At 33.2% G+C, this 6,388-nt stretch overlaps 1 long non-coding RNA gene across 1 annotated transcript in view; it reads right to left on the minus strand.

The window, feature by feature from the left end:
• The window catches only part of LOC107835845 (uncharacterized), a 14,996-nt gene extending 10,515 nt beyond the window's left edge, over nucleotides 1-4,481 (minus strand). Inside the window, exon 1 of the long non-coding RNA XR_001661674.1 lies at nucleotides 3,829-4,481. This is a non-coding gene — a long non-coding RNA (uncharacterized LOC107835845). The remainder of the gene's footprint in view (nucleotides 1-3,828) is intronic.
• Between the last annotated feature and the right edge of the window lie 1,907 nt (nucleotides 4,482-6,388).

Genomic DNA, 6,388 nt, shown 5'->3' on the forward strand with positions numbered 1-6,388 from the left:
TCTTCACAGTGTCTATGAAAAGAAGAGACCAGATTAAACTGCACCAGTTGTGAAGTCCCTATTACTCCAAGTGGCCACTACATCATTTGATCTTGTAAACTACAGAACGAAAGCAGGTAAAATTAACATGTTAATAATAATTTAAAAAGGGTTCCAGTGATAGAAATAAGAAGCTGCTTGCATTTTTGTTTGGCTAGATGAGGTTTTTTATGTTTGTCATATTCACAGTACAGACAGTCGTGAGAAACACTTTTTATGTTGATGTCATTATTTTACAAACATGGTAAAGTTTTTACAATAGTGGAGAAACTTGTTTTTGCTTGATATATTATTCCTGGCAAACCAGCAAAGCATGAATGACAAATAATTTCAATACTAGCTTTAAATCATTTAAGATAATGCAAGTTAGCATTGGTATTAGTACAGGACTGTGATACTCTAGACTACTCTGCCTTGCAAAAACAAGTACTGTATCTATGTCTCTTTACTGAGATTTGGTGTGACAAATTAACATGAAGTAGTGAATATTTATGAAGAAGATAAACTAACTTAATAAACTTCTTAAATGTTTTCCATCCATTTTCATTCTGCCTCCCTGTATTAATGCTTTATAGAATGACTAATGAATTTATAAAATAATTTATTTTAAGTGTTGTCAGGCATGTGGCTACAGGTTTTTCAGATCTAGAGTTACATTTTTTGTTATTTTCCTTTCTTTAGGTTAGATAGAGAGTATCTTTAAACAGCATTGTTTCTGTTGCACTAGAGTCACTCTGAAACATTGTCTTTTGTTCACATGGAGCAAGAGAAAAAAAGAGTGTTTATGAGAGAACATGCTAAAAAGATGAGGAAATTAGTGACTAGGAGCAACTGTCAAATTGATATAAAAAATGAGCGAATATGGGTTGCACATTTAAAATCTCTTATATAGCAGAGTCTATTAATAATCATATTTCTCAATGTTTCAGATTAATATCAGCATCAAGAAACTAAGGAAACACTTTTTTTAGTCAGACTAGTGTTAAGACACACCTTTCTTAAAAGAACTAAATATTAAATTGACTTTTTCTTCAACATTTTAAGAATTTTTCCACTTTAGGACAGGCTTGTAGACTGCAGAACTAACCGTGGAGGAGATGCAGAGATCCCCAACTCATGAGGGATCTCTTCTTATTCTCTGCTGTTCTTGTTTCCCAGCCTGTCAGTTTTGGTAAATTACCATGTGGTAGGTTTGCAGTTGTCCCAAATGTCCCAAAAGACTGTTGTTTGTCACAATGTCAAAAGTAACACATTTCAATAATATATGATTGCATTTGTCTGTTTTCACAGAAACTTGTTGAACACCAAAGTTCTCAAAATGGAATAGAATTCAATTAAAAGTAAAACTTTAATTTATACATAAACACACAAACATCGATGTAAATGACCAAAACAAAATCATTTGACAACTATGTGGTGTCCAAAGATGGTTACTTTGTTGAGTTCAGTAGAAAGTAAAGGCTGAATAAATGTGCAAATTTGTCCCTTTTAGAACAGGGCATCCTGAAGTCTAAACAGTGATTTTCCTCAGACAGGATGTGAGAAGATTCTGTTTGTAATTTATTTTAAAGCTAAATGCTGGATATGTGTAAAACTGCCACTGAAAAAGCAAGTCTGCAAATGCTGTCCAGCAATCTTAGAATAAGTACCAAGTTACCTCAATATCTCAGTCTTAGTTAAATGGATAGAATATAGAAATAATAAAACTATTCATACAGAATCAAAGGTCCTTGTTATAAAAGATCAAAGTCTTATGAGAAAATAAGTATATGGGACTGAGTATGAAAACTTTTGCAAGGCACTGTATATCTGAGTTCACAATCCTGTTATTTATTTTAGCCAACTAATTTATTGATTTAATCAAATGTGAAATAACGTTGTTTCCTTTTTCAAATGTGAATATCTTTTCTTTCCTTGCAGGACAGCTTGAGTCTGCATAGCATTTTTATCTTGAGCCATCTATAAAGTTTTATAAAATGGGAAACGAGGTACCAAGGGAAAGTGACATGGGCAACAGCCTGAGGTGCTGCAAGTGTGGCAAAGAACTGTCTCCCTGTAGGTCCAATGATAACTTAAGAAAAGAGACTGTCAATGGGATATATGTGCACGTCTTCAATGGAGGAGAATACTACAGACCAGTTGGCAACAACTATCACTATGAGTGTAGAAGCTGCTTCAAATAAGGCTTAATAGCTGTGAAGACAGAAGGAGAGAAGAGGAGAGAAGGAGAGTAGAGGAGAGAATGAGAGCAGAGGAGAGGAGGAGAGGAGAGAAGGAGAGTAGAGGAGAGAAGGAGAGTAGAGGAGAGAATGAGAGCAGAGGAGAGATGGAGAGTAGAGGAGAGAATGAGAGCAGAGGAGAGAAGGAGAGGAAAGAAGAAGAGCTTATTCATAAACTCCAAACATCCCACCAACAAGCTAAAAAGCAGTATAAGAAACAGCTAAATGAATTGTCAGAATAATGTGAGACAAAGCATAATGTTCTAATTAGGCACATTGGTCAGTTCAACAGCAACTCTCACAGTGGCAAAGATGAATTTCTAGAAATTCTGACTTTGAAATATAATATTGAGGTTTCAGATCTCAGTGTCACCGAGCTAACAGCTGATCAGCTTCAGAAGATCCTCTTGGCCCTAAACGATCTTCTAAATGATGAATGTAGAAACAATCCCCCATCCCTCAGCACTCTGCAGCATGTTCAGGTTTACATCAGAGTTTTGTGCCTTGTTTCTGAAGTTACCAGAGGAGGCATCGCTGGAAAATAACTTCAATCATCTGCAGTCCTTAGTTGAGATTATCAGTGAATCAGCATGTAATGTTTCAAAGAGTTTTCAGTTGACTCATGTCCTTTATTACGGGTGGTCAATCCTGGTCCTGCAACTCTTAGATGTCTCCCTGGTCCAACACACTTGAATGCAACAGCTGATTCACCTCCTAAGAACAGTCAAGATCTCTAGAGTCATGCTAATGACCTCATTATTTGACTCAGGTGTGTTGAAGTAGAGAAACATCTAACACTTGCAGGAGACAAAAATAGAACCAAAATATTAGCAAATCCTCTTTCTCAGACTCTTCATGCAAACCTATACAAAGATACATGTGCTCAGAGTAAGATTATTAGTTTTCTGAAAAAACAAAGATGAGCTTTTTGTGTTTGAACACAAAAGGTTCCTCTTTGTGATGAACTTTTTGTCTTTTATTACATTTTAGTGAAGGTCATCTGGCGCTATTGGTATGTTTGTTACTTATTTTTGGGGTGTCAAATTAACTAGTTGGGTGGCAGGTTGTTTTGCATGTCTAGTATGCTAAAGTTTCAAATCTCTTAGTAATCAATTTTGTTTCATTTTTGTATAAACATCTACCACAAATATTCAGATTTATTTTTTGACTAGTTCACAGAATATTTTGAGTGTTTGTTTATGGTGACGGTAATAACATTAAATCACTGATTATAGTTCAGTCTGGTACTATAATGGAAATATATTTTCATTTCTATTGTAATTGTTTTATTATGAACTCTTAAAGCTTGTTTTTACTGAATTTAAGAAAAAAATTAATACATTGAGGCTATAAACTGAGTATGGTGATTGATATTTGTTATTCTTTGTGGAACATAATTTACACATTTAATAAATAATTTACAATGATAAAAGGATTAAAAAGTCTCTACAAAAGAAACCAAGAGTCGAATATCTTACCTAGTCAAAGTCACATTTGAACCTTGCATAGATTGCTTATAAAGCCAAAATTTTAAAATTGTGTTGGGCGTTTTACATATTTTGTTAAAAACATCTTTTTTCTGCATTTTTTTATGTTGTTTTAAAATGGGGGGTGTTAATCAAGTGATAAAGATGTTCAATGTTTTTCTTTAAACTGATGACGGGAATCTTGGAAAGACAAATTAGGTTGTTTCCATCTTATACAAACAAGATGTAAAGGAATTTGTACTCAAGTCTGATATTGTCTTTTCAATGTTAATTTGTGACTGGATTGTGTGTGGTGTAATAAAAGTTTTATCCTTACAACTGGCTAACTCTCTCCAGCTGTTTTTGAATAACATTACCTCCTTGATGAGTTTCTTACACAACCCAGTTAAAGAGTGAGATTATATTACTCAAGTAAAAGAAAAAGGTATAGTGCAGAAAAACTACTCATATAAGTACACTTTTTCCAAAAAAGTTACTCAAGCGAGTGTAACAAGTATTACCCACTTCTGAACAAAGACAACAACATCAGTAGCCTACAGGCTGCATCGATATGAGAAGAGCTGCATTCTATGTCTGCTATTGGCCAACAGAGCTTTGGAACCAACGTCACTGCGTCAGACGTTGTGGGGCGTTTAGGTGCAGTCGCTCGGTGCGATCTATGCAGGCCACAGACCAAAACAAACTTTATCCCGGTGGTTTTATTGTGTTACTGAATGCAGTGAAGTGCACGCTATTATTCTAAGGAGGCTTGTCTCCAACTGCTCCGGTATATCATAATTATGACTTTGAACCTCGAAATTATGACTTTGAACCTCGAAATTATGACTTTGAAAGTTGGAATTATGACTTTGAATCTCATAATTATGACTTTGTAAATCGAAATTATGACTTTGAACCTCGAAATTATGACTTTGAACCTCGAAATTATGACTTTGAAAGTTGGAATTATGACTTTGAGTCTCATAATTATGACTTTGTAAATCGAAATTATGACTTTGAATCTCATAATTATGACTTTGAAAGTCGAAATTATGACTTTGAATCTCATAATTCTGACTTTGTAAGTCGAAATTATGACGTTGAATCTCATAATTCTGACTTTGTAAGTCGAAATTATGACTTTGATTCTCATAATTATGACATTGAAAGTCAAAATTATGACTTCCTGTTGGTCTTTTATTTATTTATTTATTTCATAGCTGAAATGGACTTCCATACAGTAGAGAAGACAACTGTGAGGAAAATAGCTTTCAATTTTGACATTTCCTTTACAAAAGAGGTATAAATTAATACCAAATGATTGAAATGCTCTTTATCGTTCGCTGGTCCAACAGTGACACCTGGTGTTCATTTGTGGTTTTATTTCGACGAGAGGTATATGTTTCTTCTTCGTGTTTTTTGTGGCATGGTGCACTTCCTGTCTTTACCAAGCAAATTAAGAAGCAAGAGACACTGAAAATACCAGAAGGAAATCTTGAAAGTAGCGCATTTGGAAAGCAGAATAAGGTATAAATTTGAACAGTTGTGTTTTGTAATAAGAAAGGTAATTTGTTTATTTAAGAAGAGTCTTAATTTAGTTGGTTTATTTGTTTAAAAAGGACAAGTGCATATGCTGCTTGGTTAAAGTATTCTTTTTGTGGATAATTACCTGTTTAATTTAAATTAAAATATATTTATATTGTTTTAAAAGGCTTTCAATGAACATTGAACAGTGATTAAGCTTTGGAAATTATTTTAATTGGGTTACAGATGTTCAATCCTACCAAGCAAAGATGAGATTAAACAGCAACCGTTTGGAGCTTTGGTTTAATGTGGTTAAAAAGGCAGAAATATTAATTAACTATGAAGTAGCATTGCTGATAAAAATATTGTCATTAAAAACGCCTGTTTTTACTCAATTTGTTATTTTTGCTTTCAGTTAAATCAGATTATTAGTCAGATTTTAAAATGAGGTCTTTTTTTATTAACTCCATCTGGATTTGTAAGAAACTCATCAAGGAGGGATCACACTATTCAAAAACAGCTGGAGAGAGATAGCCAGCTTCAAGGATAAAACCTTTATTATGCCACACTATCCAGTCAGAAATTAACATGGAAAAGATAATATCAAACCTGAATACAAATTCATTTTAGATCTTGTTTCTATAATCCATCAAGATGCAAACAACCTCCCTTGTTTTTCCAAGATTACTGTCATCAATTCAAGGAAAACATTGAACATCTTTATCACTTGATCATAAACATAAAAAAGATGCAGAAAGAAAAAGGTTTTAATAAAATATGTGAAACTCCTCGTATGTAATTTTTAAATGTTGGCTTTATAAGCAATTTATGTGAGGTTCACATGTGACTTTATCATGCTAGGTAAGATACACAAGTCTTGACTTCTTTCGTGGAGGCTTTTTAATTCTTTTATCAATATTAATTTTTTATTAAATGTGTAAATTATGGTCCACAAAGAATAATATCCATAACTATTATTCAGTTTATCCTAAATGTACTAAATGTTTTCTTAAATTGAGTAAAATCAAGTTTTAAAATATCATAATGAAACAATGATAATATATTTCCATTATAATACCAGACTGCAATATAATCAGTGATTTAATGTTATTACCGTCACCATAAACAAAACACCCAAAA

The sequence above is a fragment of the Poecilia formosa genome, unplaced genomic scaffold (genome assembly GCF_000485575.1).
Source record: "Poecilia formosa unplaced genomic scaffold, Poecilia_formosa-5.1.2 Scaffold27, whole genome shotgun sequence".
Lineage (NCBI taxonomy): Eukaryota > Metazoa > Chordata > Actinopteri > Cyprinodontiformes > Poeciliidae > Poecilia > Poecilia formosa.